At 26.3% G+C, this 18555-nt stretch overlaps 1 protein-coding gene across 1 annotated transcript in view; it reads right to left on the reverse strand.

The window, feature by feature from the left end:
- LOC119601269 (negative elongation factor A) overlaps positions 1–18555 on the reverse strand; it is a 99395-nt gene that overhangs the window by 4020 nt on the left and 76820 nt on the right. The window contains exon 7 of the transcript XR_005231205.1: positions 14209–14246. The gene's annotated coding sequence lies outside the window, so the exon portion shown is untranslated. The remainder of the gene's footprint in view (positions 1–14208; positions 14247–18555) is intronic.

An 18555-nucleotide genomic window follows, 5' to 3' on the forward strand; every position in this document is an offset into this window, starting at 1 on the left:
ACTCAAATAAAAAGAGCAAAATAACAACAATAATTTTGTTGAAAATATATTGACCTACTAGATACAAAATCCATCTATCTATCTATCTATCTATCTATCTATCTATCTATCTATCTATCTATCTATCTATCTATCTATCTATCTATCTATCTATCTATCTATCTATCTATCTATCTATCTATCTATCTATCTATCTATCTATCTATCTATCTATCTATCTATCTATCTATCTATCTATCTATCTATCTATCTATCTATCTATCTATCTATCTATCTATCTATCTATCTATCTATCTATCTATCTATCTATCTATCTATCTATCTATCTATCTATCTATCTATCTATCTATCTATCTATCTATCTATCTATCTATCTATCTATCTATATCTATCTATCTATCTATCTATCTATCTATCTATCTATCTATCCAATATGACTCTACCAAGATCAATATGACTCTACCAAGATCAATGTCATCATTACATAGATCAGTACAGAATGAGAAGAATCTTTAATACAAATATACTTATCTATATCTTTAATAAAAATATCATCATCAACGATCGATCGAAGTACAAAGACCAGTGACTTATCGATCAGAGTCTTTAGTATAATAATCGGTGTCATTCGTATAAGATATATCACGATCAGTATCTTTAGTGTTAGATTGTGTATTTATTATAAATCTAAAAATCGGTGTGTTTGGTGCAAAGATCACTTTCTAAACTTTAGTATTTTTCATAGCCTTTACTTTAAAGATCATAGTCTTGCCAATATGACTCTGCTTGACATAAATACAAATCAATTTTATTTAAAATTTTTAAGAACTTTAATGGAAATGACATTTATTTTATAACCTATACCACAAAAACAAATAAAATTCATTAGCGATAATTCCACATGTTACTAAAAAGGCTTTTCATATACATATGTATAATTAACTATTTATTTATAATACTCCTTACACAAAAAATCAAAACCTTGAATACTAATCTGTTTATAACATTTCTTGTTATCTATCTATCTATTTATCTATCTATCTATCTATCTATCTATCTATCTATCTATCTATCTATCTATCTATCTATCTATCTATCTATCTATCTATCTATCTATCTATCTATCTATCTATCTATCTATCTATCTATCTATCTATCTATATATCTATCTATCTATATATCTATCTATCTATCTATCTATCTATCTATCTATCTATCTATCTATCTATCTATCTATCTATCACTATCCTATCTATCTATCTATCTATCTATCTATCTATCTATCTATCTATCTATCTATATATTTATCTATCTATTATCTATCTATTTATCTATATATCTATCTATCTATCTATCTATCTATCTATCTATCTATCTATCTATCTATCTATCTATCTACTATCTATCTATCTATCTATCTATCTATCTATCTATCTATCTATCTTCTATCTATCTATCTATCTATCTATACTATCTATCTATCTATCTATCTATCTATCTATCTATCTATCTATCTAATCTATCTATCTATCTATCTATCTATCTATCTATCTACTAAATAGCCCATAGTGCATTTACAGGAAATTAATATACACATTGAACATGAATAAATACTCTCACTCAACATTGTACAAAATGTTTTACTTTGTCCAAGTCTTCCTTTTAGCGATTTGTTTACTAATGTTTCAATAGATTTTTTCCTAGAGTTTTCCCCACATTTTTCCCACTTAATTTCAGTTTTTTTTTTTTTTTTGTAATTCATTGAAGTATTGGTGGAAAGTAATGGTGTTAGTGGTAGTTGCAATAAATAAATAGTTCCTGTAGCAAATACTAGTCGAATATAATAGATAAAATTTGAATCTCGGCAAATCTTAAACACATTAAAGATTGTTGGAAAATTTATGGCCAAAAGTTGCTATAATAAAATTAACATTGTAATGGCAATTTTCAGGCCAAGTCAGCAAAGTATGAGATTTTTCTATGTAACACATGCCCATGTGTATTTCTTTAACTAATCCACAAAAAAGCTATAGTTCTTAAAGAAAGTGAATAGACAGACGGGCGGACGGGAGAACAGACAAATAGATGTATAGACTGTAAGTCAAATACACTTATTTACACTCATCCACATTCTTGTCTATTTGTTTCTGTTTACAAATATGTATGTAAAGTGTTTAAAAAAATAGTCTATCTAATCAATTTATCAGCCAATAATGGGCCTAGTAAGGATTTCATTTTCACGCTTTAACTGTTGGCATATGAAGAAAAATGACTTCAGTTTGTGTCTATGTATGTATTTCTATCCATGACTTAGATATTTTCTATTTGTGTTTTGTATGAGTCCTTACATATTTGTATGTGTATGTATGTGTGTGTACACATAAATTCCTTAAATATTTTTTTGTTTTGTAAATACTCATAGAAAGTATTTTTGTCATGCTAATATTACAAAAATTTCAATGCAAATTGTCTGTGTTACATTTTTACACTGCAAGAAAGTTATTTGGAAATTTATGCACATTTTTGTAATATTGTTTTTAGAAAAATGTAGTATGTGAATAGGTATTATGTAAATAAATGAATTTGAGGTTGGGAAATATTTTGAAAATGATATAAAATGGCAATTCTCAGAAAACAAATTCAAATTTTGTTTAGAGCTGTTAAAATACTAAATTAGGAATTTGTTAAGATTTAAAAAAAACTGCTTTACATTTTTGTAGTCAAAAGTTAAAATTTTGATTTAAATATTCCTAATTAATGGAAATTTATACAGTTTTAATGTATCCCTAAAAAACTTTTTGGAAAATATATTTGAAAGAAAAAGAGTTGTGCTAACCTGTGAAACTGATATCTTTAATACAAAGATCAGTGTCATCAGTCTTTAGTACAAAGATCGATGTCGTAAGTACAATCATCATGGTTTTGGTACAAAGATCACTTTCTAATCTTTAGTATTGATCATAGTCTTTACTTTAAATACCATAATCTTTCCAATATGACTCTACCAAGATCAATGTCATCAAAGATCAGTATAGAATGAGAAGAATCTTTAATAAAAATATACTTATCTTTAATAAAAATATCATCATCAACGATCGATCGGTGACTGAAGTTCAAAGACCAGTGACTTATCGATCAGAGTCTTTAGTATAATAATCAGTGTCATTCGTATTTATCACGATCAGTATATTTAGTGTAATGATTGTGTATTTATTATAAATCTAAAAATCGGAGTGTTTGGTGCAAAGATCACTTTCTAATCTTTAGTATTGTTCATAGCCTTTACTTTAAAGATCATAGTCTTGCCAACATGACTCTGCTTAACATAAATACAAACCAATTTTATTTAAAATTTTTAGGAACTTTAATGGAAATGACATTTATTAACTAAATCCTAACCCATCCCACAAAATCAAATAAAATTCATTAGCGATAATTCCATATGTTACTAAAAAGGCTTTTCATATACATACATATGTATAATTAACAATTTATTTATAATACTCCTTACAAAAAAATCAAAACCTTGAATACTAATCTGTTGATAACATTTCTTGTTAAAATGACCTTGATACTAATCCCACCCTTCTCTCAACATTTACTTACGATTACGATTGGTTAACGTAATCAATTATTCCATATGTCAAACATAAATTGGTAATATTAAAAGTGGAATGGTACTTTTTGCAAGTGTACAAGTACATATTCAAAGAGGTATTTATGAATATCTACATATTGACTAAGTATCGATATGAATTCATATTATACTTTAATCATTTGGATTTGCATAAACGTATAACAATTCGTATAAACTTTTACTTTCAATCAGACACACACATATACAGATCGAATTGGCATTATCAGTATATATTGAATATTTATTATAGAATATTTAAGAGAAAAAAAACTGTAAAAACAAATGTAGCCTACATTTAGGGGTGCCAAAACCCAGTAAACATTACACTTACAATTTCGTAGAAAATTGAAAAACTAATCAGTTTTATTTTTTCCAATTAGTTTCCTTCTTCTTTAACATAAATTTCCTAAGAAATATTTTCCTCATTATATCCGTTTAGTTTTGCTAAATACAATTATCTGTAATATCATTATTTATTAATTGTTTACTGGGTTTGTACGATTGGATTTAAGGTTGTCGACGTCGTCTGTTTATTTATCGGTGATGACAATAAAAAGTTCTCTTTTAAACACACACACACATTTGATTAGTTGTAATTGGATTTGAGTTTTGTGGTTGATTGTCAATAGGTTGTCAGTAGTAGTGTACAATGTTCATACAACATTTATATACGATGTTGTAGTGAATAAGTAGTAGCTGTGTAAAAGATAAATCTCATTGACTTAAATTAAACCAAATGATGAGACAAAAACAAAAAGAGAGAAATAAATATTTACACACACATACAGCAAGGATACGAAGCTTTTTAAAAGGAAAATTGAAATCTACTTACTCTCTTCCTTTGTATTTACTCAAATATAAGGACTTTATTACTGTTGATAACATTTTTAAACCACTAAAACCTCCCAAAAAGGATGCTAATACTAAGGATGATGATGATGTTGATACTTTAGATTTTTTAGTGTAGAATATAATCCCCTTTTAAAGGTTATTTGCGAGTAAATAGTTTTTAAAAGTATTTTTAACATTTTGGTTTTAGTTGATGATGGCACTCTGGTGGCTTTTAATTAATTTCTAATAAACCAATATTAGGGTCTGTGAAATCTAATTGAATTTAAAATGAATAAGAAAAACAACAAACAAGAGAAATTAGGCTACACTGAGGAAAATAAATAAAGACCTGGACAAAGATTTATTTATGTATTTTATTACTTTTTTTAAATGACTATATTCGAATTGTATATTTGTACTATAATATAAAAATGAGTATCTTTTGTACAATGTTAGTAGAGTTTAAAGATCAATGACTTTAATATAAAGATCGATGTTTTCAGTATAAAGATCAGCATTATATAATAAAATTCAGTACTAATTTTAGTATCTTTAGTAAAAAGATCAGTGTGAATATTAAGATCAGTAGCAGATCACTTTCATTAGTATAAAAATCACAGCATTTAGTTCTAAGATCAGTCTTAGTATAAAGATCTGTGTCTTTAGTATCACACCACTATCCTTGGTATGAAGATTGCGGTATTTAGTAGAGATCGCACCAAGATCAGTATATTTAGTACTTAGATCAAGATCTTTAATACCTTTACTTTAAAGAGCAGTATAAAGATTAGTATCTTTATTACTAAGATCGGTATCTTTAGTATATAGATCAGCGTTTGAGTATTAAGATCTGTGGCTTTGTTATAAAGAAGATCGCTTTCTTTAATATTTAGTTCAGTCTAAGTTTGAAGTGTTTTAAGTACAAAGATCTTTGCCTTTGGTCTTTTGTATGATCAATAGATTTAGTATAAACATTATATAGTATAAAAAATAGTCCCTTCGCAATAAAATTAGTTTAGTTTAAAGATCAATGTCTTTAATATAAAGATCGATGTGTCTTTAGTACAAAGATCTGCGTCTGTAGTATTCAAAGCAACATATTTAGTACATAGATCAGTGTTTGAGTATTAAGATCAATAGCTTTATTATAAAGATCGCTTTCTTTAGTATTTAGTACTAAGTTCAGTCTTAGTTTGAAGATAAGTATCTTTAGTACAATGATTATTATCTTTGGTTTTTAGTTTGAAGATCAGATTCTTTAATATAAGGATCGATGTCTTTAGTATAAAAATTAGTAACTTGGGTATAAAGGTCAGCGTTTTTAGTACTAAGATAATATATTTTGTTCTAAAATTAGTATATTAACGCCCTTATTCACAAACAACATTTTTATTTTATAAAAGGTTTATAAAAAAAAATTTCCATACAAAATCTAATTTATAAACCGTTTATAAAATAAAAATTTTGTTTGTGAATAAGGGGGTTAGTGTTTAGTTTGAAAATCACTTTATTTAGTACAAAGATCAGAGTCTTTAATAACAACATCAATATATTTAGTCTATAGCATAAAGGTTAGTGACTTGATTACAAAAGATCCTGATATTAGTACTAATATCAGTGTATTTTGTAATAAGATTAGTACATTTAGTATATAGTTTGATGATCAATTTCATTAGTACAAAGATTATTATATTGAGTCTTCAGTTTAAAGATCAATTTACTAAGATTAGTACATTTAGTGTATAGTTTGATGATCAGTTTCTTTAGTAAAGATCAATTTCTTTAGTATCTAGATCAGGATATTTAGTGCAAAAAGATCAGTACTATTAGTATAGAAAGAAGTGCTTTTAGTTCATAAATCAGTCAGATTATTAAATTTAGTATATAGTTAGAAGATCAGTTTCTTTAGTACCAAGATTATTATCTTTAGTCTTCAGTTTAAAGATCAGTATCTTTGACATAAAATAACAGTGTTTATTTTCTTAGATTCAGTTTTAAATGATTTGTCTAAGTGTATTAAAAACTTTCTATTCATGTTTTACATTAAAAAAAAACGAAATTATTTACCCGTTAGTGGCTGTGAAAATAACCAATGAAGAATGAAATTGTTTTTTTTTTTCTCTTTTTATCCATTACAAATGTTATTTTAAATAACAAAAAAAAAGAAAGAAAGAATCCGTCCATGGTAAAATCTCTATAAATACCAACAACGACAATGAATGAATTGAATAAATTGATGTGACAGAATGCTTGAATGAATGATTTAAGGCTCGTAAAATGTTTATCTTAGCAGATGATATGCGGGTGGTGAGACTTCATTGATAAAATTTTAGTACAAGATAAGTACTACAAGTAGTAAAAATTTTTAAGTGATATAGTAAAAATACACACACACAGACAAAGTGGAAAAATATCAATGAAAATGCTGCAAAATAGATATTAATATTAAGATAAACATTAGTATGAACTGAGGCTATTATATTTTTTGTTTAGCCAGCAGTTCTAGGGTGGTGATCACTTTTTCAGGGTCTCCACTAACAACCGCAGTAACTACGTATGTGATTAGTAAGTTTAACATTTTGGCCAATCAAAAGCCTTTAAAATGAAATCAAAAATAAATTTCAGGTAACTACCCTATAGATTACTAAGGACCACTATAGTGTTAATTAACTAAACTTTAGCTAATGTTTCATATGATAAGTAATCTATAGACTATTCTTTGCATTACAATAGACAATAATAGTTATCAAATGTATGGAATGTAAAAAAGATTTGAATTGTATATATACCTGATTACTTAGAGAGACAATAGTGACAATTAACTCTTTGCTAGATTACATACATATGTATAATAGGTTAAATAATCAATTGTCAAAGCTAGTTAATGCAAATATCAAAACTGTCGGGTTGTTAGTACTGATTCCTAAAAAATCATCAATTGAGAACTTTAACAGCTGTCCAGTGCCCGCACTCGAATCTCCAGTTTTATGTCCCTTTAATGTGCCACATTGCTTTGTGCTTGATATTTAATATTTGTTGCAAAACATTTTATATTTTGTTTACATTTTGATGTTTATTAATAAATATGTCAAACATGATGAGTAGTATTACTCGTACTATTAATAGTATTTATTTAACAAAAAGATTTTATCGTTATTGTATTCAAAACACAGACAAAATATAAACATTTTCAGATTATCTGAACACACCACCCCCAAAAGGTATAAATAGAATAGAAAATCAAGGTCAATGACATGAAAGTTATCAAAGTAGAAGAGATTAGAAATTAATTTGGTGACGTATAGGTTTCAATCGTAAAGAAGATTATAATGTTAAGGAGGAGGGTAAATCTAGAGGGATACAGGAAAATGTAAGCCAATTGTGTTTTAAAAGTGAATATTGAATTAAAGTTTTTATAAAGACATTAATCATTTTTGACAAAAGTTATTGTATCAAAAATGTTAAACTTAAATTCATAATTAGACTGCTACCAAAAATTACTTGGAGATATATTTTTTTTTTAATTCATTTTTTAAAACAATTTTTAAAACGTACTAGCTATGTGACTAACGAAAAGGGGGGTATCTTTTCACATCTACTAATTAAGAGAACTTATTTGTCACCCGATGCCTGCTAAAGAGCAAAGATTCCTTTTACTCTCATTTCATTTGATTTTGTCGTATTTCTCTCTTTATAAACACCATATAAAGATAATTAGAACGAGAACTTTGTACATATTTAGCAAATATTTTTTGCATTCAAAAGTTTGCCCTCGGAACCCCGATTTATAAAAAGATTTAAATCACCTAATTTCAAATATTTGTGTCATAACTTTCCAGCTAAATCTTTCAGTCCAAGTTTTCAATACTTATAATAAACATTCCCTAATTCCTGTTCCCGGCTACATTAAGTACATCTGTTCGAAAATTTAAATTACTTAGACATTTTAAATGAATTTATTAACCCATTTTCAAAATAAACTTCCTTAATTTATAATATTTTATTGTCACAAAAAAAAAAGTAAAACATTCACACCGGAAACTTTTCAAATTAACACAAAATTAATATAAACAACAACAAACAAATAAAGAGCACGTAAATCAGATTAAAATAAAACTTAAATATAATTTAAAACCAGTAATAAAAAAAAATATTTAAACTTTTGGTAGGTAACATCTGTTTAGTCGTCGTTCCCTAATGACACCACTGGCCCCCAGCGAAAGTACTACAACAACCAACGGCACGACAAGTTTTTTTTTACTAAAGCAAAAAATCCTGTTTTTTTGCTTGCGTTACAAATTCAATGAAATGTCCAAATTTATATTTAAAACTGAATTATTTATAAAATATAATGTGTTTTCAATAATATTTAAGTTAAATTTGATGATTTAATAATTCAAATAAATAAAGAATAAAAATGTGAACAGGTTTGTCTTACTTTCAAGTAAAAGGGAAGTACAAATTGCTTTATCATGTTCTAATTAAATTATTCAGTTAAAGTTCAGTTGTTGCAAATTTCGTAAAACCCTATTGTCAAAAATACCGATCAATCACTAAGAACTCTGACAATGTTATAGAAAATTCAAAAAGATCCTTTTGAAAAAGGAACAAGAACCAAAATAATGCTTAATTTTATGTTTCTCCAATTTTGAACCAACCATCCGATTACATTACCCCACACATTTTGATAGATTTTGATAGAGTTTTCAATGTGAGAGTTCCTTCCAGCGAATATACCACCAGAATCTTTACAGATGGTTCTAAAATGAACTGTGGTGTTGGTTCTGGTGTCTTCTGTGACGCTGGGTATAAGTATATCTCACCGCCTTCCCAACAACTGTAGTGTCTTTCAAGCTGAAATATTTGCGATAATGTCAGCTTGTAGGGTACTACTCGACCTCAATATTCGCGGCAAAATAGGAATTTTTGTCGATAGTCAAGCGGCACTTCTCTCACTAGATTCTTATACTATCACTTCCCTATTAGTTAGGGAATGCAAGAAGGATCTATCAAGGCTGGGTGGCCTGTCTAACATTACCCTTGTTTGGGTCCCATAGGACGCATAGGGACTATTATGGAAATGAACAGGCAGATGAGTTTGCCAGAACGGGATCTGCTCTTGATATCTCCAACGTCGTTCCAGTAGCAACTCCGTTAGGTTTTATCAAGAGTAGTATCCTCCAGTTCTATCTTCAAAAGGCCTGGACACATGTAAAGGGGCCAAGATGTTGTGGCCCTCTTTCAATGGGAAACGCACAAGTCTCCTTATAAACCGAAGTAGACGGGATATATCGAGATTAATAGCAGTAATAACAGGACACTGGGTGCTAGGCAGACATGAAAGTAGGCTTGGGGGCTGCCCTTCAATGAACACTGTCGCAGTTGCAAAGACAGGGAAAAGGGAAGGGAAGGGAAAAGGAAGAAACGGTCTTCCATCTTCTCTGCGAATGCCCTGCTCTTTCTGTGAAAAGGAACCGTTTCCTTGGCAGCTACTTCATATCTAACATTGGAGAGATATCTCGATCGAAGCTTAATGATATCCTAAGATATCTTACTGTTACAGCCTGGGTTTAAAACTGTAATATACTACATCTTACGAGTGGAGTGGGCTGGAGTCTCTTGACTCTACTTGACTTTTCGCGCGTTGTGAACTACCACATAAATCAACCAACCAATGTTTCTAGGTTCAATATTACACAAAATTCTAAAATTACCTTTGAAGCACGAAAAAGTACCAAAAATTTTCCTCTAATAGGTTCTCATTTACTCCAGGCTCTTAATTTAATGCTTAATTTTATGTTTCTAGGTTTAATTTTATACTAAATTCAAAGAGTACCTTTAGAAGAAGGAAAAAGTACCAAAATGTCCCCTTTTATAAGTTCTCATTTATTTGGAGCTCTGCATGCTTTGTTTCATGTTTCTAATTTTAATATAAAAAGTGCCAGTTAAAGCAAATTCAGAAAGCATCTTTTGAAGAACGAAAAAGTACAATTATTGGTTCTCACGTCCGGGCTCTACATACTTAATTTCATTTCAGGTTCAATATTGTGGTAAATCCAAAAAGTACCTTTAGAAGAACGAAAATGTACCAAAAAGTCCCTTTTTATAAGTTCTCATTTATTTCGAGCTATTCATGTTTCTAATTTCAAGATTATTGAAAACTCAAAAAGTACCAGTTAAAGAATGAAAAAGTACCAAAAATAGTACTTGGTACCAGAGTTATAAACAACAATCCATTAACATATTTCATTTTTAAAATTTTTAAATATTTTTTTTATATTTCTCACACACAATTTTCCATCCGTGATTTTGTTATTAACAAAACAATAGCAACACACAGCTTTATACGTATCTTTTTGTTGTTGCTCCGTTTTGTTTTTATAAGCAAGCAAACTAAATACAAACTGTATATTGTTGTTATTGTGTTTTGTCAAATCATGCTCAAAAATATCTCACTTTTGATGAAATTTTCAGAGGTTGTATCGCATTTTTACTCATATATCAGTTATTTATAGACCAATTTTACTGATTTTAAATAGGAAACTTCTTGAAAGTCTGATAGAATTGTTGAGGATTTCAGTCCCGAAGACATCTGGGGTCTTCAGAAAACAAACATACAGATAGACAGCTTAATCGACCAACGCCATCTATATACATATAGTCTTTAAAAAGGACTCGGAATATATACAAATAAAGTGAACGTAATAATTATTCTTTAATAGAAAATCTTTGAACAAAACTTTCTTTTTCCCTCAAATTTTACTTCCTGGCATTAATTTCTAGAAATGTTCAATAAAAGGGAGTGTCTTATAGTTCATAGAAATAATCCAACATTTTATTAATGGAAATAATACGTTAGTTCAAATTATTCAATATATATTAACCCAATATTGTCTTACCTTTACTACCTAACGGTCACTAATAAACATTTACGTATTTATTTACTTCTGTTAATTCCTTATTAAAAGGTAGACGACAGACACAACATGTCAAGGTCACTGACCAAAAATCAAACATTGCGTTAATGTACGTATGGACCCACTCTATAAGTTATTGCGGTTAAACGTGTAATTCAAAACGATCCCATAGATGACATTATAAAATGACATGTCACCCACCAACTGATGACAAGAGAGAAAACATCAATGACATGGCGTTAAAATATGGAACATTTATTAAGTCAGTTGTAATGTTTAGATTATGACATGACCAATAAACTCACTAACATCATTTACAATATTTTTATTGATGAAGTTTGTTGCGGTTTTTTTTTTTGAGTGGTCGGAGTTGAGGCAGAGGAAAGATATCAATAAATATTACAACGACTTTCTGATAAAAAACCTAAAACATCATAAATAAATAAAATAAAAAAAGGAAATAAAAATAAAAATATTACGACCATGTGTATTTAGAAATCAATGTTGTAGTCGATACTTTAGTGTTGGTTGTTCTTACAAAATGTGGTTTTATTATAAAGAGAGATTCAATTTAATAGCCGGAATGAAGTGTGTTAAGCTTCCTTATTTCTTTAACGAAGTAGTCTTGAAAGAAAATTGAAAGAATATAAAAATCAATTACTTTTTTTCTTTTACTGCTGCGAGAGTTTCTCATTAAAATAAAGCAATTAATTTGTTGGCTTGGTGATTAGGGAGGGGTTTTTATACCAAGAATTGCGGGGATAAATTTTGAAAAATTTATACTATTTTCGGATAAATTTCTGTTTTTCGGATAAATTTTTTTTATAACAGAAAATATTTCGGATAAATTTTCTTTTTAAAGAAAACTTTTCTTTCTATAGAATATTTTCCGATAAATTTTCTTTTTCTACAAATTTTTCGAATAAATTTTTTTAATAGGAAATTTTCGGATAAATGTTCTTTTTTATAGAAAATTTTCGGATAAAGTTTCTTCTTTATAGACAATTTTCGCATAAATTTTTATTTTATTTAAAACTTTCGGAAAAATTTTCTTTTTAAATTAAATTTCGGATAAATTTTCTTTTTATAAACAATTTTCGTATAAATTTTCTTTTTAAATAAAATTTCGAATAAATTTTCTTTTTCAATAAAATTTCGGATAAATTTTCTTTTTATAAAAAATTTTCGGATAAATTTTATTTTTAAATAAAATTTCGGATAAATTTGCTTTTTATAGAAAATTTTCAAAAAAATATTTTTATATAAAATTTTCGGATAAATTTTCTTTTTATAGAAAATTTTCGGATAAATTTTCTTTTTATAGAAAATTTTCGGATAAATTTAGTTTTTAAAGAAATTTTTCATATATTTTTTGTTTTTATAGAAAATTTTCGGATAAATTTTGTTTTTATAGAAAACTTTTCGGATAAATTTTCTTTCGATAGAATATTTTCGGATAAATTTTCTTTCGATAGAATATTTTCGGATAAATTTTCTTTCGATAGAATATTTTCGGATAAATTTTCTTTTTAAAGAAATTTTTTCGGATAAATTTTCTTTTTAAAGAAATTTTTTCGGATAAATTTTGTTTTTAAAGAATTTTTTTGGATTAATTTAGTTTTATAAAAAAAAATTTCGGATAAATTTTCTGTTTAAAGAAAACTTTTTGGGTAAATTTTCTTTCTATAGAATATTTTCGGATAAATTTTCTTCTTATATAAAATTTTCGGATAAATTCTTTTAATAATAAATTTTCTTTTTAAAGGAAATTTTCGGATAAATGTTCTTTTATATAGACAATTTTCGGATAAATTTTATTTTTATGGAAAATTTTTTAATAAATTTTGTTTTTATAAAAGAATTTTTTAAATTAAATTTGTTTTTATAGAAAATTTTGGATACATTTTAGTTTTCATAAAATTTCCGAACAAATTTTCTTTTTAAAGAAAATTATCAGATAAATATTAATTTTAAATAAAATTTGGGATTATTCTGTTTTTATAGAAAATTTTCTGATTTATTTTAGATTTTATTACAATTTTCGGAAAAATTACCCTTTTATAGAACATTTTCGGATAAATTTTCTTTTTATAAAAAATTTCGGAAAAATTGCCTTTTGGTGAAAACCTTTCGGATAAATTTTCTTTTATTTTAAAGAAAATGTGCAATTTCGGATAAATTTTCTTTTAATAAACAATTTTCGAATAAATTTTCTTTTTAAATAAAATTTCGGATAAATTTTCTTTTTTAATAAAATCTCGAAGAAATTTTCTTTTTAAATAAAATCTCGGATAAATTTTCTTTTTATAAAAAAATTTCGGATAAGTTTTCGTTTTCATAAAATTTCCGGATAAATGTTCCTTTTAAAAAAATTTCCGGATAAATTTTCCTTTTAAAAAAAATTTCTGATAAATTTTTTTTTATAGAAAATTTTTCAGATAAATTTTATTTTTATAGAAAAATTTTCAGATAAATTTTGTTTTTATAGAAAATTTTCGGATAAGTTTTGTTTTTATAGAAAATTTTTTATTTATAGCAAATGTTCTGATGAATTTTCGTTTTCATTAAAAATTTTCTATCTATAGAAAATTTTCGTGTAAGTTTTTATTTAAAAGAAATATTTCGTGTACATTTTTTTTTTATAAAAAGTTTCAAAAAAGTTGTTCCCCAATTCTTTAGAATTTCCAGGAGTACTCTTACATAATACTTCTAGGACGGAAACTAATGTGACCCTAATAGCGAAATAAATATGCGAAAGGTAATAGTGATATTTAAAATACCTTACAAACAATAGACATACATATATGGACATAAGACACTTACCAGAAAATTAAGGAATAGTTAAGATGGTATCCAATATTCTGAAAAGAAGAAAATAAAATGTTATATTTAAATTATATGATTTTTATTAATAACTTCTATATTTTAAATATTATAAAATTTGTCTAAAAATTCTTTACAAAACCAATTTACAACCGTCTTAAACTATTCCCTAAGCATTAATACTAATTTGCAAACCTAATACAAACAACTCGAAATCCCTCTGCACTAGTCTAGAGTCTAGACTAATGATTACTTCTGTAAGAAAATTAAATTCTAAAAATAAACTAAATTGTCCATTAAACTTTATAGTACTTAAAGGAATAATTAAGTACAAATTTTGAAAAGAAAAACTCACCAAAGGAAAACTTCTAACGAGCACAAATAGTAAGAAGAAACAAAAGATTCCAAGACTTTTTTCTACTCAACACCAACAACAGCTATCAATTAAATAATGTGTTGGTAGTGTTGATGGAGGTCAAAGTAATACAAGTATTGGAAAAAAGCTCAAATTACTTTATGACACACAAACACTAACACAGAAAAATCAAATGGATAATAAAATGTTAGAGCAATAGTAGCCAGGCTGGAGAGGATTGGTGGTTATTACCAAACAAAATCAAAACATTTATAACAATATCTCTTGGTTGGTAAGGGAATGAGAGTGTCTTACAGTATCTAGGTTTTTGGTGGGAAAAGTACAACTTTTTAGAGCATACATAATGGATCATTAAAGAACTTATAAGTAGGAGATTTAGGGGAGCAAAGGCGATTGAATTGCAAATAACAATAATGGTTTAATAATAAACTGAATATTATATTGTTTTTGTGACAACTGTCCGCTTGAAATTAATAAACAGGAAACGGAAACAATTGCACGTTGTAGGAGAATTCAAACAACAAAAACTTGATCGATAAAATTAAAGCGCTCGTTGACAAAACAGCAGAAAATCATGTTATCAAATGTAATAAAATGTGGAAAAGTTACAAAAAGTACTTGAAAAACTTTTGTCACAATTTACATAAACATATTTACGTCATTTACAAATATTCATTTATATACTTTATTTTGGTATTTACAGGCTTGCTACATTTTGCAGGAATCATCATAAATACAGTGTTGTAGGAAAATTTAAAAAGAAAACATTATTAAAGCGAAATATTTTTAACAAAGTTTTTAATCGAAATGTTTCTTTAAATAGAAAATTAATGAACATTTTCGGAGAAATTATTGCATTATAGTTTTTTTTTGCTTTATTTTTGTTTTATAGAAAATTATGGTATAAATTGTCTTTTTATAGAAAACTTTCGAATAAATTTTCTTTTTATAAAAAATTTTCGGATAAATTTTCTTTCTATAGAGAATTTTCCGATAAATTTTCTTTTTATTGAAAATTTTCGGATAAATTTTCTTTTTATAGAGAATTTTCGGATAAATTTTCTTTTTATAGAAAATTTTCTTTTTATAGAAAATTTTGGGATACATTTTCTTTTTATAGAAAATTTTCGGATAAATTTTCTTTTTATAGAAAATTTTCGGATAAATTTTCGATTTCGCATAAATTTTCGTTTTTAGAAAATTTTCGGATAAATTATCTTTTAATAGAAAATTTTCGGATAAATTATCTTTTCATAGAAAAGTTTCGAATAAATTCATAGAAAATTTTCGGACAAAGTTTCGTTTTATAGACAATTTTCGGATAAACTTTCTTTCCGATTAATTTTCTTTTTTAGAAAATTTTGAATTGAATTTACTTTTTATAGAAAATTTTCGGATTAATTTTCTTTTAGTCGAAAATTTTCGGATAAATTTTCTTTTTATAGAGTATTTTCGGATATATTTTCTTTTTATAGAAAGTTTTTGGATAAATTATTTTTTAATAAAAAATTTTTGGATAAATTATCTTTTCATAGCAAATTTTCGGATACATTTTCTTTATATAGAAAATTTTTGGATAAATATTCTTTTCATAAAAAAAAAATCGGATAAATTATCTTTTCAAAGAAAAGTTTTGAATAAATTATCTTTTCATAGAAAATTTTCGGATACATTTTCTTTATATAGAAAAATTTTGGATAAATATTCTTTTCATAAAAAAAAATCGGATAAATTATCTTTTCAAAGAAAAGTTTCGAATAAATTATCTTTTCATAGAAAATTTTCGGTTACATTTTCTTTATATAGAAAATTTTTGGATAAATATTCTTTTCATAAAAAAAAATCGGATAAATTATCTTTTCAAAGAAAAGTTTCGAATAAATTATCTTTTCATAGAAAATTTTCGGACAAAGTTTCGTTTTATAGAAAATTTTCGGATAAACTTTCTTTTTGTAGAAAATTTTCGGATTAATTTTTCTTTTTATAGAAAAGTTAATAATTTTCGGATTAATTTTCTTTTTTAAAAAATTTCGGTAAAAATTTTCTTTATAAAAAAAGTAATATTTATTCGGATAAATGATCGAAAAAATATTACTTTTTTTAAAAATCTTTAAATAATTTTTTTTTTTATTTTCGGGTAAAGAAAATCAGATAAATTCTACATTTTTCTTTTAATACAAAATTTATCAAAACATTTTTATTAAATAGAATTTCGAAAGATTTCTTTAAAAATTGTATAAAATTTATTTACTTATAACAAAATTTTATTAAACTAGACTTAGCACATTTTGTTATCTAAGCAAAATAGATTTAAATGTTTTTATTCTCTTCTTCATTTCAAATAATTCTCAAAATAAAAGGTACATATGTATGTGTGTTTAACATAAAATTTTATGACAACTTGTCAGTCATATTTGAAATTCATTAATTCCGGCAACTTAACAAACTTGCTAAAATCTTTGGCTGGCAATTTGTAAAAGCTAAAAAACTTGTTTTCAAAAGGAAATGAGCAAAAAGAAAGAAAAAACCTTCTATCTATACTTTTGATGAAGGTTTTGTCACCGTAAACGTATAATTAAATCGAATTGAAATTTAATTTACAACATTTATTACAAAAACAAGGGAAAACATGAAGTAAAAGCAAGTAAATAAAATCCTTTTTCTTTCTTTTATTTTTATAAAAAATAACGTTTTTAAAATGTCTCATAAAGTATTAACAAAGAAGGGACAGAAAAATATTTTCTTTGTTTTTCATTTCACATTTATTGACATCTTATCACTTTGTTTAAGCACCAACCAATAAAGTTAATTCCACTAGCAGCGTCCTCTCGCCTCTAGCACCTTCTGTAGAATTGAAATAAATTTTAAAAGCTCAATTGAATGCAATTTTTATTGAAAAATAGTTATTTGTTTGACTTCTACTCGGTTACACACCACACGTTCATATTTATTTACTCTAGCTAAAAAGGACCACAAGGCAAAAAAACTATAGAATTAAGAGGGCAGTCTGAAAAGTATCTTTCGTTCATTGTTATTTCTATCTAAAACTTATATTGATATCACGAACTTAGTGTGGAAATGTGCAATGATCTATTCTGTAACATATTTATAACTAATGGAAATGTTTCTTATTAGTTTTTCCCTCGTACAATTAAAAATATTAAATAATACATTTACTGTTGACTTATGGTAAAAAGAGTAAATATAGTTAGTAATGTTTAAGTGCAAACGTGGAAAGTTGTCATCCATCCTGTGGCAGATGTTGTTTGTAAAACAATTGTGGTTTGTATTCTCGCCCACTAAATGTCATTCACCATACATACATGTGAATGACGACGACAATTCAACATCTTTAATGTTGCGTATACGTCAAGTAGTCCTAAACTCTATAATACAGTTTGCAGGAGTAAACAGAAGAATAGAAAAAGTAATATATGAAAAGAAATTTAATAAAGGGTATTTAGATCAATACATAAACATCACATACCCACAATTACATATCATACACTTAAAAAAAAAAAACACATACCAACGTAAAAATACGTATGTATATTAGGATAGTTGCAAATTATAAAAGAAAACTTCTTTTTAACGAGTATTTCATATGATCTCTTGTCGATTGTTTTCTTTAGCTGAAAATTCTTAAAAAAAAATCGTGTTTAATCGCAAGGTAACTATAAAACCTAATTTCAATAAATTTTGTGTTTCCTGTTTTTGGGACCCTCCTAATTAACATATTTGCAAGTACATACTTGGTTCATATGTGTCACATTATTTTTAATATACGACGAATATGAACGAAGATAAAATATATAAAAAAATGCGAACTGAAGCAGCATTATTTATCTATATGCGTTCATTCATTCACTCAATAACTCATTCTTATTTTTAACCAAAACGTTCAGCTTAGTTTGTCAATAGACTAAGTCCAATTTAAAAAAATGTGTAAAAGAAGACAAAAAATAGTTCAA

The sequence above is a fragment of the Lucilia sericata genome, unplaced genomic scaffold, assembly GCF_015586225.1.
Source record: "Lucilia sericata isolate MDLA Ls3-8-SP2 unplaced genomic scaffold, ASM1558622v1 Contig000153F_arrow, whole genome shotgun sequence".
Classification (NCBI taxonomy): Eukaryota; Metazoa; Arthropoda; class Insecta; order Diptera; family Calliphoridae; genus Lucilia; species Lucilia sericata.